An 18,295-nucleotide genomic window follows, 5' to 3' on the forward strand; every position below is an offset into this window, starting at 1 on the left:
GAAACAGGGTTCAGGGGGTTTTGTTAGAGGGACGGTGGGGACAAGAACAGCAGTGACTTTTTTAGGTCCATGGATGGCTGGGGCTCAGAATTGGTGTTTAGTTTAACATGAATTTCTTTCTCCTGTTGGCCTCATCTTCCTTATTGTTAAGGTCTTGAAAGCAGTATCTAGAAATTGCTTCTGAGAAGACTTGGTGCCCTTCTCTGTTTGTGATTCTTATGGTATCAAGTGCAGACCCATTGATAAATTGGTCAGAGAGTATCATTAAAAGTGTGAAGGTGTAGGGTGGTATATGTGGTAATGGAGTAAAGGAAAACAAAGGTAGAATGTAGAGAACCTCAAACCATTTGCCATTGTGCATTAAATATTTTCCCAAAGCCTGGAGAATATCTTTATCAACAATTCTGTTCTTGTGACATGTGTACTGGTTATCTAATTTGTACTATGGCCAAATTGAGTCCTGAGCCTGATGAGGGGTTGAAATTTGAGGTCAGTTTGTGAGTAGAGGTTTTTTTTTTTTTTTTTTTGTGGTGGTGGGGATTGAACCCAGGGCCTTGTGTTTGTGAGGCAAGCACTCTACCAACTGAGCTATCTCCCCAGCCCATGCGAGTGGAGTTCTTAAAACTGCTAAAGAGAAAGTTCAACTGGGTGTCCTCGAAAATGATTGGGTAAGTCCCATGTTTGGAGAGGCTCAATGGTATTGATGATTTGATGGCAGAGCATTGTCTGGATTCATATGCCATAGGTGTGCCAGTCACTAGTCTGGACTTTTTCCACTGGGGATTAGAGGAAAGTCTTCACCCAGTTTCAATGGCAAGGAAACCCCAGTGGCAAGGAATCTACCCTGGCTAGCTAAAGGGTACATACTTATCTGCTGGAGAGAGATGGAGTCTTACCTTTCTGGGGAGAATGTGGAGGCCATTCTTGCAGGCAGCAGCAGAATGGCAGGTGTCTTTGATTCATGAGGTATTCTGGGTGTGTAGGGATGGGTAGATTGGGGAGGGGAGAAAATAGAAATGGGACAACTTTAATGCCAATAAAGGATTTGCCATAAATCCTCGCACTTTTCATGTGGCATGGAGCTGCAATAATGTAGCAGCTGGTTGATCTTTGGTAACCCTGTGGGTTGTTAGAACCATATGTGAGATATAAGACCTTCATACAGCACCAGAGAACAGCCCTGGCAAGCTGCCTTAACTTGCCTTTTGTCGGCCACCCACACACCAAATTTCTCTCACACAAAAGCTGGTAGTTGCTCAGCTAGAGTGGACCGCACTGGACACAACAGGACTACATTCTACAAGGATGGTTGGCACAGTGAGTTTGGAGATTCAATCATAGCTTGTCTGAGTGGTGACTGTGGTGACCCACAGCTTTCAGAAAATCACAGAAGTGCTGGACTTTCGATGGTCACTTTCCAGGACTCATCAGTCATTTAACTTTGACTGTGGGGAGAGTGAATGTGTTTTTGAGACTCAGGGAATGAATAAATATTACCTTTTTCTGTTCCCTGGTCTGGGAATCAAAATGTTAGCACAGAATGACTGAGGCAGCTGCAAACTTCTTGAATCACACAGCCTTTAATCATCAATGATGAAGGACATTAAAGGAGGAATAGGTCCATCCTCTGATGGACCCACATTCTTGGTGAAAAATGAACCACTGGTCAAGGCGGGAGTCTGTGCTTACATAGGTTACACTGAGAGGTGAATTATGGACACAGCATGTCAGTTTGGACACTCGGGAAACAGGTTTTTGAGAATTTGATGTTTGTTTTCCTGGGCAATATTTTTACTTGGGGAATAATGGAGGGTCTGGGATCAGCATTCAGTGCTTATCTCTTTCCCTTCAGGGTCCCATTGTACTGTCACTGGGAATGAATTAATTTGGGGAAGGAACAATCTTTGGATTCTTCTCAGAGACTGTCATTTTAGGCTTGATGGATGTCTCCTTCCCAGGACTTGTCTTGCCACAAGATGTTGTTCACTTCCTTTCTAAGGATTGTCCTGTCAGGGGGAAAGAATACATTGAAAATGAATCAATGTTATCAATGTCTAGCCCTCGTCCTCACTCCCTTTTCCAGGCTACAATACTTGGGGTTTGTCATTTTCCATATGTTACACCTGTGAGCTGCCAGATGGAACAGTGGAAAAGAGGTGGGTCTGAATGTCCCCTGGTTTGCTGGGCTCACTAATGTCTTTGCTAGTCTCAGATAAAGTTATGCTGACCCACTTGCAGACTTCCAAATCTGACTTCAAAATTGCTTTTGCACTGGTGCATGGCAATCCAAAGATGTTGTCTGGCACCTGGGCCAGCTTCCCACAGATGATAGCTGGTCTCATTGTGTCTTCTGTGGACTTCAGGAGTCAAACATCCTCTGTATTGGCTAGGGTGTGTGACCAGTTAGCCTCAGGAATTTCTTCATTAAACCTGTTTCTGGAATTTTTCAGCATTTTCTATCCTGTGTGGCAATTCCACCCTTTATGCAAAGCAGCTTTCTCTAATTTTGTCCCTTTTTCTCACTTAATTTACTCAAACTATTTTTCTTCACACTCTTTGCCCAATATTGAATATTAGTGCAATTCCATTTTCATTCATCTCAGGAAGAAGCAGTATTCCCATTGAGTAGCTGAGCTATAAGAAATACTCCTTCACTTCTCACCCACCATCCTTCATCCCATTTTGTTGGGAGAAATCCTAGTTCTTGACCGGCAGTGGTGAACGTCTGAAGTGTGTAAATCTGCAGGGAGGAGCGTCCCGCTTCAGCACGTAAGAAAGCACACAACTCCTCCAAATTGACTCAGTGTTACCAAGGGAACCCCTGTAGGAACCTGGTGGTCTGACCCCCCGTGGTGCATTGTGAATGGAAAAGAAATCTATAAAATGCATAACTGTTCCTTCGGTAAACAAGTTTACAATCTGCTTGCCACAAGCTTGCAACCATCCAACTCCTGCAGTGTCATTTTTGATGTGAAGCTGCTTACGAGCCAATCTATATGAGCCAATCTGTCACAAGAGAAGCTACATCTTTTATCTTCTTTGCTACCAGGGATTGAACTGAGAGGTGCTTAAGCACTGAGCTACAACCCTAGCACTTTTTTATTTTTTATTTGCCAACAGGGTCTCTCTAAGTTTTTTTAGAGCCTCACCAAGTTACTAAGTGTGGTCTTAAACTCAGAATCCTCCTGTCTCAGCTTCCTGGACTTGTGGTATTAAATGCATGTGCAAGCATGCCTGGCCATTAGCTGGACTATATTTTAGGATGACTTCAGGTCAATTTCTCCTTAAGCCCGAGTGTAGTAAAATCATGTTGGGACACGTTTTCTTCACTATTTAAGGAATTACTAATTATAATACTGGGAGATGAGTAATCCCTCTTGTGTGATGGAAGGATGAATGAAATATTCATGTGAACATAAGGAACTTGTTTCCTTCCTAAGAACTTCATGCTTCTCATTAAAACGTGTGAAAATAGAAAAGATTAATTTGTTTGACCTACTGATAGAAAAGGGCCACCAAAACCTCAAAGAGAAACTATGTAAAAATTAGGGCGATAGATTCTGCATCATTAATTATCAGTACTAATGCATCTGTGTTCTTTGGGTGAGGGCTCATTCTGCAGAGGGTAGTTCTGAGGCTGTGAAAATTCCTGAGAATATTCTTATTTCAGTTAAACATTTTTTTTAGATCAAAGTCACATGGACAGAAAAATGAGGATATAATGCAGAGTTCCCATCTTCCTATTCACCTGAGGTTCCTCTGTAATTTACACCTTGCATTTCTGAAAGACTTATTATAATTATTGATGTCAATATATCATTATTAAACAGACTATTTGGTTTGTAATTCTATAACTGTTGACAAAAATCATACTGTTGAGTAGCCACCATCACAGGGACTTACAGTTTCAGTTCACCACACCAAGGTTCCCCTTCTTCAGATGTTCAGTCTTCCCAGTTTTTCTGAATCTCCAGCAACCTTTAATGTCTTCATGGCCTATTATTTCACATTTTTTCCTAGATTCAGAGTGATGTGGCATTTTAGAAGAGCTGTTTCCCATAGCAACATGTTTATGTGCTTACATGTTTATTAGCCACTTTCCTTTTATTGCTGGACTTAATCCTGTAACCTCTTCCCCCAGAACTGAGGCCCAAATGAGGAATGCCACGATGATGGACTACCCATTATTTCTATGGTGCAGATCATTGTGAATATATCTATTCACAGTTGGTTGGCACCTCATTGTTAACCAGCAGATTCTGGTACCTACCTACCTCCCATGAGATCTCTGTCCTCAATGATTAGAGCTCCAATAATTCCCTAATGCCCAGGTCACCAAGACATGGCCCTGCATACCAGATTCCCCTGAGCAATCTAGCCAACAATTTTTGACAATTGCCATGTGCTGACTATTTGATCTGAACAGCCGTCTTGAGATTTTTCTTAACAAACCACGCCATGAAACAGAATAGGAAGTCAGAATTTTTCCCTCTGTAGTAATGACAGTTTATTGCAACTGCTTTTGCTTTCCATTTTAATTTTCATTTGTTCCTTTCAGATATACATTACAGTAGAATATATTTTACATATCATACATACATGGACTATAATTTTCCATTCCTGTGGTTGTACATGTTGTGAAGATTCTCTGGTCATGTATTCAAATATGAACATAGGAAGTGATTTCCCATACATTCTATTGTATTTTTGTTTTCCATTCCCCTCCTTTCCCTTCATTTTCTTTGTCTAATCCAATGTACTTATATCTCACCACCCCATTAGTTACTTTAAAAATGCAACTCTTCCTAGTGACTTGACAAAGTCAACAAGTCCAGAGGTGAAGCTTCTCCTCATAGCATAAAGTAACCCATGGTACCTCAAAATCAAAAGATATCAGGGAGCTCAAAGAAAAGAGTAAATCTTCAGACCAGAGGGGAATCCACCCAAGACTCCAGGGCTCTGCAAGGAAGACAAGGACACCACAAAGGGGAGAATTAGTGCCTTCCTGTGTTCCTCCAGGATGTCCAGTGTGGCTAGAAGTTTTCCTTCAGTCTCTTTCTGTGATTGGCAGAACTCTGATGTTTCCTCTTAGTTTTCTTTGTATTCAGTGACCTCAAGGACTGAGGTGAAATTTTACATTATCCTCAGTAACTGATGTCACCAAGAAAGGAAGCAGACAGGCCCTGATACCTGTCTCTGGCTGATACTGTCAGACACCACCCAAATTCAGGAATGGATAAACCACAGGGAGAAGGGTTATATTGTTAGGAAAATAGAAAAAAAAGGTGGGGCTACCCCAAAAGCCAAATACTAGTTACTCTTAATATCAACAAATGTTTATGGTATCAGACACAATTACTTGTTTTTAATGCATTCCTCAGTTACATGAATTGTCCTGCTGAATTAACATAAGTTTTGTCAGATATCTGGAACATTATTTTTATTTTATTGGTTACAGGGTATAATTGAGATGGATATTTTCTGTGTGTGTGTGTGTGTGTGTGTGCGTGTATCAGGAATTTTACCCAGGGGTGCTTAACTATTTCTACCAGTTTTTATATTATATGTAGGTACAGGATTTGGCAAAGTTGCTTAGGGGCTCTCTAAATTGCTGAGACTGGCCTGGACTTACAATCCTCCTGCCTCAGCCTCCTAAGCCACTGGGATTAAAGGCATGTACCACCACACCCTGCTCTGAAATTGTTGTTTTTTTGCCACTTTAGAGTATATTTTTAATGTATGCTTTATTTAGTTATACATGACAGAAGAATAAATTTTGATTCATTGTACACAAATGGAGTACAACTATTCATTTTTCTGTACACGATGAAGAGTCACACCATTTATGAAAAATACATGTACACAGGGTAATGATCTTTGTCTCATTCAAACATCTTTCATTTCCACTGCCCCTCCTCTCCCCTCATTTCCCCCTACACAATCCAAAGACCCTCCACCAAACAGAAGAAAATGTATGCTGAGCTGCTATAAACACAGATAGGCTGCATCACTGTAGTGCACTGATTTTAAGTCCTTTTGGTATAGGCCAAGAACTGGGACATGAGGGTAAAATTGTGCTTTCATTCCAAGTTTTCTGAGGAATTTTTACACTGCTTTCCAGAGTGGTTGCACCAATTTCCAATCCCACCAGAAATGTATGAGTGTACCTTTTTCTCCACCTCCTCACCAACACTTATTGTTGCTTGTATTCTTGATAATAGCCATTCTAATTGGAGACAGATAAAATCTTAGGGTAGCTTTGATTTGCATTTCTCTAATTACTGGAGAAGTTGAACACTTTTTCATGTTCATTGATCACTTGTATGTCTTAAGTTTCTGCTCAGTTCCTTACCTATTTATTGATTGGGTTAGGTATTATTTTGGTGTTAAGATTTTTGAGTTTTTTATAAATTCTGGAGATTAGTGCACTAGCTGAAGTGTGTGTGGTGAAGATTTTCTCCCACTGCGTAGGCTCTCTTCACACTTTCGTTTCCTTTGCCGACAAGAGATTTTTAGTTTGAATCCATCACATTTATTGATTCTTGTTTTCCTTTGTTGCAATTTGCGAACATTGTTAAGAAATACTGGTTTTAAGTTAACATGATGAAGATCTGAGCATACATTTTCTTCTGTTTGGTGCAGGGTCTCTGGTATAACTCCTAGGTCCTTCATCCACTTTGAGCTTTGTACAGGATGGGAGTAGTTTAGTTTCATGTTGCTGGATTGATTTACAGTTATCCTATCATCATTTGTTGAAGAGTATACCTTTTCTCCAATGTATGTTTTTGGTGCTTTTGTGTAGTATGGGATAACTGTATTTATGTGGATTTGGCTCTGCTTTCTCTATTCTATAGCATTGGTCTACCTGCCTATCTTGGTGCCCAATCCATGTAAGTTTTATTACTCTTGGCATTTTAATTGAAATCACATTGAATCTGTGTAGCACTTTTGGTAGTATAGCCAATTTGGCAATATAAATTCTGCCTATACAAGAACATGGTAGATCTTACCACCTTCAAAGGAGTGCTTTAATCTCTTTCTTTAGTGTTCTATAGTTCTCCTTGTAGAGGTCTTTCATCTCTTTTGTTAGATCGATCCCCATGTATTTTTTTTTTTTTTTTTGAGTCTATTGTGAATGGGGTAGTTTTCCTAATTTCTCTTTCAGAAGGTTCATCACTTATGAATAGAAATGAATAAGGTTTTTGATTTTTGATTTTTTATCCTGCTAGTTTTCTGAATTCCTTTATAACTTCTACAAGTTTTCTGAGGGATTTTTGGATCCTCCTATACAGAAATATGTCATTGGCAAATGGTAATAGTTTGAGTTTTTCTCTTCCTATTCATATCTCTTTAATTTCTTTGGATAGAATTTCAAAGATGCTTTTGAGTACAAGTGGTGAAAGAGGATATCCCTGTTTGGTCCAGTGTTTTGAAGGAATGCTTTCAATTTTTCTCCATTTACAATGATAAAGCATATATACTTGGTATGCATAGTTCATCTTCTGTCATATATAATGCCTCTAGGATATACATAATAAGACTGTCCCTAGATAAGTCGACCAGTTTACTATTATAGACTCTTCACATTCACACTTGTACTCAATGGTAGATCACACCTATAAATTCAAACAATGTGTCCTAAGAATGCACATTTATCAACATTTGCTTGGTTACTATATAAAGATACTTGCTATGGTAATAAATTTAAATGAAGACAGCTCTGAAATCGCACATCTATGGTTTGTCTACTTCATTGACTCATTGGTTGGGAAGTGTATTAGTCAGGGATCTCTACAGAATCAACAGAAAGTACAAGTGTAAAAAGGGAGCAGTTTACATGCTGAATAGTCCACAATTGCTGTCTGCAGATTGGAGAGCTGGAAGAACCTGTAGCTGTGCAGTCTAAGAAGTGGAAGTCCCAGAACATGAATGAGCAAAAGTGCTACCCTAGCCTGAGACCAAGGCTTCTAAAAACTACCTGGAGAATCACTGGCAAAGTCCACTTTGGAAGAGTGAAGAAGCAAGTGCCCAATATCCTCAGACAACTGAAGCAGCAATCAAGAACTCATTCAAGAAGTGTCAATCTTGCCCCTGAATCTTCTTCCTTGTTCTTCCAACTTTTATTCCATCCAAACTACTATCCTATTCAGTGGTTCTGCCCAAGCTACAGAAGCACATTCACTTAACTATCCCGCATCCCAATCATTCCTAAACATGCCCTCATGGACATGCCCAAATCCCCTTAATCATCGGCATCTTTTAATCTAATCAAGTTGACAATTCAAATCAACCATTATAGGAAAGTGGAATTATTTAGTTATGCAATCCACCCATTTGAATTTACCAAAAATTGTAGAGCATTCAATATGTATCTGACCATTCACAAGATGACAAATATGAAAATCAAATAAGATACAGCCTCTGAAAACCACAAGTTGAGGTAAAAATGGGGAAATATTTTCTAAGACACAAGATAAATTATACCAGGGAGTAAACCTAGGAATGTTTAATCTCTGAGTCACATTGGTAGCCCTTTTTATATTTTATTTTGAGACAAGAATTCAGTACGTTGCTTGGGTCCCTCACTAACTTGCTGAGGCTGGATTTGAACTTGTGATATTCCTGACCCAGACTACATATGATTTTGAAGGTACAGAAAACCAGATGCAATGTGGCAGACCAGGAGTGGAGAAAAAAAAAATCCATTCGTTATTGAGTAAAATAAAATGATGCCTTCTAGAGGGTGTCAGGAAAGAATGAAGCAAGAGGAATCCACATGCATCCTCAATAGCTATGTGTATACTGAGATTGATGGATCTGTCGAGATCTTTGATAATTTTTCAGCTTTTCTCCTCACTTATCATTTGATTCCAATATGATACCATTATTGAGATATGCATTTTTCTCTGATGTGGTCCTTCGGATCTCAGGCAACACCATTCTTCTTCTCTTCCACACCTTCCCATTCCTTCTGCAGCACAGGCTCAAGCCCACAGATCTGACCATTGGTCGCCTGGCTCCATCTTGCCTAGAAATGCTGCTCATCATGGAACTCATAGCTACAGAGGTTCTTTGATCTCAGAATTTGGGGGATGACATCAAATGTAAATCACTAATCTACTTGCACAGGTTGTTGAGGGGATTCTCCATTTGTGCCACCTGCCAGCAGATTGTACCCCAGATGATCAACCTCAACCCCAGAAACTCCTGCTTGGCAAACCTCAAACATAAGTCCACATCAGAGACCATGTTCCTTCTTTTCCTGTGGGTCTTCTACATGTCAGTCAGTGTCCACTTCTCAATCTTTGCTGTTATAAACTCCATGGTCAATATGCATGGTCTTATATTTATTACTGAATCCTACACAATTTGACCCATAAGTTATTTTCTACATTGGGAATATTCAGTGATGTGTCTTTTTGGGGCTCATGGACCTCTCGAGTGGGTACATGGTGACTCCCTTGTGCAAGTGTAAGAGGTAATCCCAGCACCTTCACAGTTCCATCCTGCCTTTAACTGCATCCCCAGAAAAATGAGCCACACAGTCCATTCTGTTGTTCATGGGATTCTTTATGTTCCTCTACAGTTTGGACTGCATCATCTCTTCTTCAAGTACTATGCAAAACAATGACCCAGACCCAGTCCATGATTCTAGCCCCATCATGGTGGTTAGCAGCTATCCACAATTAGTACATTGCTGTAAATCACTAATGAAAAATGATTTATGAATTTTTGAAATCCTTATAGCATACATTCCCTTATAAAGAGTATACTAATTAATTATTAAATGATGGATGAGTTCTGTTAATGAGCCACTGAACAGTTTTGTAATCGTGACATAGTCTGTGTGTATTCTAGGTTAAATAAATACATGGTTTTATAAATTTTAGATAAATCATTTTACTTTTGTACATGTGGATTGCAAATATGTAATAGATAATTCAATCATTTACCTCTGAGTTGACACAAAATTCTAAATTTCTGCTTGATATCAGGAAAGGATAATTGGGAGGTGGGGCTAAATTTCATGACTAATGTTAACCCATACTGATATATACATACAAAAGTACAGCAACTTTTTTAATTCTATATTCTCAGTAATCTCCTTTTTACCTAATTAAATATGTTAACATTTATCACTATAAATTAATACATGGTCCATTAACTGTACTTCTATGTGTTCAGCAGGAAAAAAGTTGAACTCAGGGATTGAATCTAGTATTTGTATTCCTATGCTTATAGTTGTATCATTTACAGTAGCCCATGGTAGAAACAATACAATGTCCCAAGTAGACAAATCTATAATCAAAGTCTGGCATGGAATTATTTGGCTTTCCACAGGAAGGAAATTATGGCATATGGTTCACCACAGATGAAATTTCAAGACCCTGTGTCAAGTTCAATGTATTACGAAAGAAAAAATTATTGTAATATTTCACATGTAGAAAGTAGAGTTAGATTCTTCTAATTTTTAGGATCAGAAAACAGAATGGCACATTTTAGAGACTCAGAAAGAAGGGCAATGGGGAATTCTAGCTTGAATGATAGAGTTGATTTTAAAAGAAAAAAGTTACTGGGGATGGCTGGTAGTTGAAGTTCTACAATAATATGAATGTAGTTAATACCACTAAAAATTAAAATGATTACTCTTACATCATATATATTTTCTGTAATAAGCATAGAAATAATAAAATGACACTGGATATAGCTCTTTTCAAAGTCTAAAATAACATGGAAGCCAACCAAAAATCTTATACCCAGCAAAACTAACATTCAGATTTGATGATGAAATAAAAATCTTCCATGATAAACAAAAGTTAAGAGAATTTACAATTGAAAGCATGGACAACTGAACATTCTAAGAAAAATATTCCATGAAGACAAAATGAAAGACAATAATGAAAGTCAGCAGAGGGAGAAAGTACACTAGAGAAAAAGTCAATCAAAAGGGAAACCAAGTCAAGTTAAAAAACAAAAAGGAACTCCGGTTAAGAGCTTTGCCTCATTCTTTACATTCACATGAATTTTCTCCAATATGAATTCTCTGGCAGTGAGAAAGGGTTGAGTTGAAAATCTTTGCCACAGTCCATACATTTGTATGGTCTGTCATCACTATAAACCTTGTGATGTTTAATAAGGGTTGGGCAGTCCTTAAAGCCTTTGCAGCACTCTTTAAATTCATCATTAAGAATCCTGTGGTGTTGAATAAGATGTGAGCTATGAATAAAAGCTTTTCCACATTATTTGCATTTATATGGCTTCCCTGCAGTATGAAGAGTCTGGTGTTCGGTCAGAGAAGAGATGAATTTAAAAGGTTTGCCTCAGTCTTTACATTTGATTCTTTACATTTGTATGATCTCTCATCCCTATGAATCCTCTGGTGTCTAAGAAGTCCTGAACTATACTTAAAGCCTTTTCTACATTCCTTACATTCATATGGTCTCTCATCCCTATGAACCCTCCAGTGTCGACTAAGGGCTCTACTACACTTAAAGCCTTTGCCACATTTCTTACATTCATAAGGTCTCTCATCCCTATGAATCTTCTGGTGTTCAACAAGAACTCTTCTACACTTAAAGCCTTTGCCACATTCCTTACATTCATATGGTCTCTCATCCCTATGAATCCTCTGATGTTGAATAAGGGCTGTAGTAAACTTAAAGCCTTTGCCACATTCCTTACATTCGTATGGTCTCTCATCTATATGAATCCTCTGGTGTCGAGTCAATTGTGAAATGTGAGTAAATACATTCTCACATTCTGCACATTTGTAGGGCCTCACTCCAGTATGAATCTTGTGGTGTTGAATAAGGACTGCACTATACTTAAAGCATTTGCCACACTCCTTACATTCATATGGTCTCTCATCACTATGAATTCTCTGGTGTCTAAAAAGGTTTGTACTATACTTAAAGGCTTTGCCACATTCCTTACATTCATATGGTCTCTCATCACTATGAATCCTCTGGTGCTTAGTAAAGTGTGAAAACTGAATAAATCCTTTCCCACATTCTGCACATTTGTAGGGCTTCTCAGAAGTATGAATCTTCTGGTGTTGAATAAGGAATGAGATATATTTAAATTCTTTTTCACATTCATTACATTTGTATGGCCTCTCATTACTATGAATCCTGTGGTGTTTAATAAGTGCACTAATACTCATAAAGCATTTCCCACACTGCTTACATATATATGGTCTCTCAACCCTATGAATCTTCTGGTGTCGAATAAGGCCTCTATTATACTTAAAGCCTTTGCCACACTCCTTACATTCGTAAGGTCTCTCATCACTATGAACACTCTGGTGTCTAAAAAGGGTGGCACTATCCTTAAAGTCTTTGTCACATTCCTTACATTTATATGGTCTCTCATCACTATGAATCTTCTGGTGTTGAATAAGGACTCTACTACACTTAAAGCCTTTGCCACATTCTTTACATTCATATGGTCTCTCATCACTATGAATCTTCTGGTGTTCAGTGAAGTTTGAAAATCGTGTAAATGCTTTACCACATTCTGTACATTTGTAGGGCTTCTCTCCAGTATGAATCCTCTGATGCCTAGTAAGTTTTGAGGTGAAAATAAATGCCTTTCCACATTCTGTACATTTGTAGGGCTTCTCTCCAGCATGATTCTTCTTGTGTTCAGTAAGGACTGACCTTTGATTAAAATCTTTACCACAATCTTTACATCTATAGGGTTTATAACTACTGTGGAAAAGGGTTGAGAAATCCTTAAATGCTTTAACACATTTCTTAAATCTGTACGGCATTCTTCCCACCTGAATGTTCTTGCACTGAATAATTCTTGTGATTTTATTTAAAATTCTTCCACCTTGTTGATGTTTGCAATCTTTTCCTTGAATATGGATGCTTGGAATGATAAATTTTGAGCACTGATGAAGTACTTGTTTGCATTTGTTGCCTTTGTAAAGCTTCTTTGCAAAATGATCACAATGATATTTTCTAGGATTTAAAAAATATTAAATATGTGAGTTTCACTGCATTTCTTACATTTTTCAACAATACAAATGCACTCATATTTATGTAGGGTAGAGACCTGGATGAAAGGTCTTGAAAATATTATGATAAATGTAGGATTCTCACCAAATAGCTATACCTGATTCTATATCAAGTAATAATGTATAAGTACAGATCTTCCTACATTCATTAAAATGTTGTATTTTGACACAAGGAAGGACTGTTTGTTGAATGTAGTACAACAGATACTTCATTATGTTAAAAAAACTGATCAGACTTAGTAATTTATTTTATATTACTAAATCTATTATATACAAAAATATTTGAGTAAAACTTTAAAGAAATTCTACATTTCAAATGTTTATTATTATGAACTGACGCATGCAACAGATTTTATTCCATATTTTCAAATTTCATTTCACAAGGTTATATTATCAAAAAGTAAGTGCAGATAAATTTTCAAGACACTCAAAACCGTCCTCAAAACTGACTAGCAAAATTGAGGTTTTTCTGAGTCTTCATATGTTCTTGATATCAATTTGTGATGAAAATTGTATTATGCAGCTATCTCACAACTATTATATTCACCATGAGAATATTCCTGAACATTACTCTCCTCCACATATTTCCATTCTTTCTTTAAGCATATATCTTCAATGTCACAGTTTCCATACCTTCCCTTTATCACCTGATGAAATGAACGTTTTATTCCCAGCTCTGATGAAAATTCTTGGGTTTGATGAGAATACATAACTGAAAGGAATCAAAGGAATAAATTATTTGATTTGCTACACTCTTGTGAATATACTTTGCAAAAAAAAAAGGAAGTTATTTTCAATGTGAGGACATCAGAAAGGGAACAGCAAAGAAAATCCAAGATTATAATTAATCCATAGATTAAAAAACCAAAAAACCTAATCAATAAATGGGCAAGAAATCTTAACATGTCCTTCTCAAAAGAAGAAATAGGAAGGATCACCAGGGGTAATATATAAAAACTGACCAATATCTCTAGCAATTAGAGAAATGCACAATAAAACTATACTGAGATTGCTCTACACTCCAGACAGAATGGGAATTACCAAGAGTCCATGTAACAACAAATGTTGGCACAGATGAGGGGAAAAGGGGATGTGCATACACTGCAGGACTGAAAATTTGAGCAAGATAATGGAGATTCCTCAAAAAGGAGGGATGAGCATTGGAGGCTGAGGCAGGAGGTTCATGAGTTCAAAACCAGTCTCAGCAACATACTGAGGCCCTTAGCAATGCAGTGAGATCCTGTCCCTAAATAAAACATTAAAAGGGCTGGAGATGCAATTCAGTGGTTAAGCACCTCTGGGTTGAATACCTGGTGAAAACAAACTATGAATGAAACCACCATTTGACCCAGTTATGACATTCAACATATCCAAAGTGTTTTAAATGAGCATAGTGCAATGACACAGCCACATTAATGTTTAAAACAGCACAATTCACAGTAGTTAAGGTATGAAACAAACCTAGAAGCAAATCAACAAACGAATGAATAAAGAAATCATAGTATAAAGAGGGTAGGAGTGGAAGAGACAGTAGAATAAATCTAACATAATTTTTCTATGTACACATATGGAAATCGATAAGTGAATTTCACCAGCATGAACACCCACAAGAATTGATCCTAATTAGAAGAACATATATCCCATGCTAGTAAAATTTTATGAAAATGGATGTGAATGTCATATATTACTAAGAACAAATACAAATAAAAATAAACTTCATAAAAATGCACTGAAAAATTGACTTGTGAGAACTTCCAAAACCATCTTAGATTTTATAGAACCTCAGATGAGCACACTAGAGTGAGTCACATAGTAGAAAAAAGGAAAATGTGTTACTTTGATCAACACAGTCATTCCTAAACCACAGGAGGTCATTGTGTAATAAGAAAAAAAAACTATCAACCCCTTTATTCTCCCATGAGCAAACAGGAAGTGTGAAACAAACAAATAGCTATGACTTTTTTGACACCTTTATGCAAACTAGTTTTTGTCTGCACAGAGAGCTGGAGATAAAAGGTAAATTTTGGATGACAGTGCCAAAGATGATTCATCATGGGTTTAAAAAAGTACTGCTTAATAAGAAATATGTGCATTTACAGTGGGAGAAACGTACACACACACATCTAGTGAAGATACAGCAAAAAACTGGTTTGAGGGGCAACAAAAGCCTATCACAGTTGATTTCAGTATGTCCAGAATAAAGTCAAACCATAGAAATCAAAAAAAAAGACTGAGGTTTTAATGTTCATAGATTTTGTTATTTATTACCTAATTACATTAATAACTTTTTATATACTTCATATTCTATGGCACACAAATGACAATATATCAGTAATTAATACATGCATTATTTTACATAATTAGATGTATTTTTAGTAAACTTTACATACATTCTAGTAGCACTCATTAAAAACAATATAGTGTGGCTGCGCCTACTCCCTCTGCAACCTGCAGAGAGGTGCTCCTGCTATCACTGCTGCTTGTCTCGCAAATTCTTGCTGATATATTAGTGAATGCTTTGTTGAACCTGCTTAAGAATTGAGAGAAACTGCTGAGTGACCACTGGAGGGAAAGTCTCATCTTACAGCTGACCCATATTCCAGCCGCATTAGAACAAGCTCCTAGGTTTTTGCAAATGATTCTTCTCAAACTAATATGCCATTGCTACAAGCCTGTATTGATGGAGATATTACCTATTCTAAGAGGCTTCTGGAAAGTGGCTTTGACTCAAATATCCATGACAGCAGAGGCAGGACAGGCCTTCACCTTGCAGCAGCCCGAGGGAATGTAGCCATCTGCCAACTGTTGCATAAAATGGCTGCTGATCTGCTGGCCACAGATTATCAAGGAAACAGCTCCTCACCTCTGTGGCCATGTGGATTCCATTCAATTCTTGGCTTCCAAGAATTGATACATGCAATCACGATGGTGCAGCTCCTTTAGTTCTGGCAAAGTGCAGGGGAGTGAATAAAGATGTCATCTGATTGCTGGAATCTTTGGAAGAACAGGAGGTAAAAGGATTTCACAGAGGAACCCACTCAAAACTGGAGACCATGCAGATGTCTGACAGTGAAAGTACCACGGAAAGTTGTTCTGTCCTTATCCCACCCTACAGCCAGGTGAAGGTATCCTGTCCAGCTTTCAAACCACTTGGCAGGAATTTGTAGAGGATCTGGGCTTCTGGAGTGTCCTGCTCCTGATCTTTGCCATTGCTTTGCTGTCTCTTGGCATTGCCTACTACGAGAGTGGAGTGCTGCCCTTCATGGAAAACCAGCCTGAGCTGGTGCATTAAGGGAGCTCAAAGAGGTGAAGTCAATGCCTATTTCTTGGCTCCCAACATTGATTCCCAGTTTCTCAAAATTTTGCTTAGTGCAAGGCACTTTCACTTATTGTAATCCTCTAGAAGAAAAATGTGTTCATTTGAACTTCATACTGTAGTCAACTATAGTGCATCCTAATGCTACCTCTGACTCAACCTGACTTCTTAAGAAAATCTGCCCATAGCCTTGTGTGATGAACACATGGAAATGACTGGAGAACAGAAGGTAAAGGAAGACAGTAGAAGTCCTTAGGATAGAAACCTTACCCTGATCTTGGACCAACTGAAGTATTCAAAAAGGAAAAAGCCTTCCATTTATGAATGTTTGGGGTGGTGGGTTTAGTTTTGTTTATTTTTGCAAGAGCTCCTTTTTTCTTTTTATTTACTTTCTCTGGGGAGAGGATAAAACCTTTGAACTCCTGTATGGCAAATTAATATTGTTAGAATCTGTTTGGTTTATTTCAACACTTTGAAGTCTAATCACAAACCAAACAAAACTTTCAAAATGAGCTATATTTTCTTCAGAACAGATTGATTTAATCTTTGCTTTAGGATGATTTTGATTTACTGCAAACTGCTTTGCTTCTTAGTATCTGTGAAAAATCAGCTTTGGGAGTTCACTTTGCTCACTTTCTACTTTCCTTTTCTGTGTACTTTAGAGCTCTTCTGTTCATCAAATATGCAGTCAGAAAACTGTTTTTCTGCTGAAGAATTAGCAGGGAGAAATAACTAATATTTAATGTCACTAGAATTCTGTAGTGCTATTACAGTGGAAACATCAGGTCTATAAGCTAGCTGTGCATCACAGTTGTATCATAATTAATTAAAAGGGAGTCCTGTTTAGAAGTCTGTCAGTACTGTCATTGCAGTCCCATCCACATCAGTGACTCTTTAATGGTACGAAGAGGTGGAGTACTCAGTCAACAGTCCTGAGTACTGTACTGTCATATGCTCTTTATTACTCATAACATTATGTACATTGAAATATGGCCCCCAAACTATATTGTGGCTTTCAGCAGTGCCTGAAGGACTCTTTTGTTAATGTTTGTATATGTATAAATCATTTTTTCTGTAAATACAAAATAATCTGAATGCTTAATAATTGTTCAAGTGAAGTCTGAAAGTTGTAGTGAAAGAATTAATGCTTTTATTTTCTAGAACAACGCATCTAAGTTACTGCTGGTTGAATTGTTGCTAGAATTAGAAATCACAGTTAGAATAGAATTGGTACTTGTGATTCTGTTTGCTCCTTGATTTTCCTCCTTTGTATTTATCTATCTGGTATTGAAACTTTATTCTTTTGTGTGGATTTATCCTCCACTAAAAAGCAGTTTTAAAATTTCTGATTTCCTGTTTTGTTTCATGATCATCTTGCAAAGTCTTGCTTTTAGGTTAGATATGAACCAAATTAATCATACATGGTATAAATAGAGCAAAAAAAAAAAAAAAACAAAAAAAACCTCAAATTCAAAGTGTATTCAGAATAAAAGCTTTATTTGTTTGTAATTCTAAACATAGAAAACTGGTCAATATATGTAAATATATTACACTGATTTGAATATTAATGTTTCCTTTTAAGTGCTGATTTCTTTCTATTCTCTGGATTCACTATTAAGTAAAACCACTAATAATATATTTATAAATCTCTAAAAAAAAAAAAAAGGAATACAATATATTAGCCAGGCATGGTGGTTGGGACATAATTTTAATCCCAGTGACTCAGGAGGCTGAGACAGAAGGAGTGCCTATTCAAGACCAACCTCAGGAATTTAGCAAGACACTAACTAAAAAACAAAAAGAAAAAGAGCTGATGGTATTGACCAGTGGTAAAGTCTACTGGGCTCAATTCCAAATACAAAATAAAAAGAAAAATATAATAAACTACACCCACCATGCTGTACAGACACTTGACGTTTGCCCATTAAAATAAAAACTAGCAGGGCTGGGGACATAGC

At 37.5% G+C, this 18,295-nt stretch overlaps 1 pseudogene across 1 annotated transcript; it reads left to right on the forward strand.

Annotated features, from left to right (window-relative positions):
* The first annotated feature begins 15,063 nt into the window (after positions 1-15,063).
* Positions 15,064-16,325, forward strand: LOC306650429 (ankyrin repeat domain-containing protein 46-like; annotated as a pseudogene). Its single transcript has 2 exons — positions 15,064-15,087; positions 15,647-16,325. The product of its transcript is annotated as an ankyrin repeat domain-containing protein 46-like (transcript).
* The last annotated feature ends 1,970 nt before the right edge of the window (positions 16,326-18,295 follow it).

The sequence above is a fragment of the Sciurus vulgaris genome (assembly GCF_902686455.1).
Source record: "Sciurus vulgaris genome assembly, chromosome: 19".
NCBI classification, from domain to species: domain Eukaryota; kingdom Metazoa; phylum Chordata; class Mammalia; order Rodentia; family Sciuridae; genus Sciurus; species Sciurus vulgaris.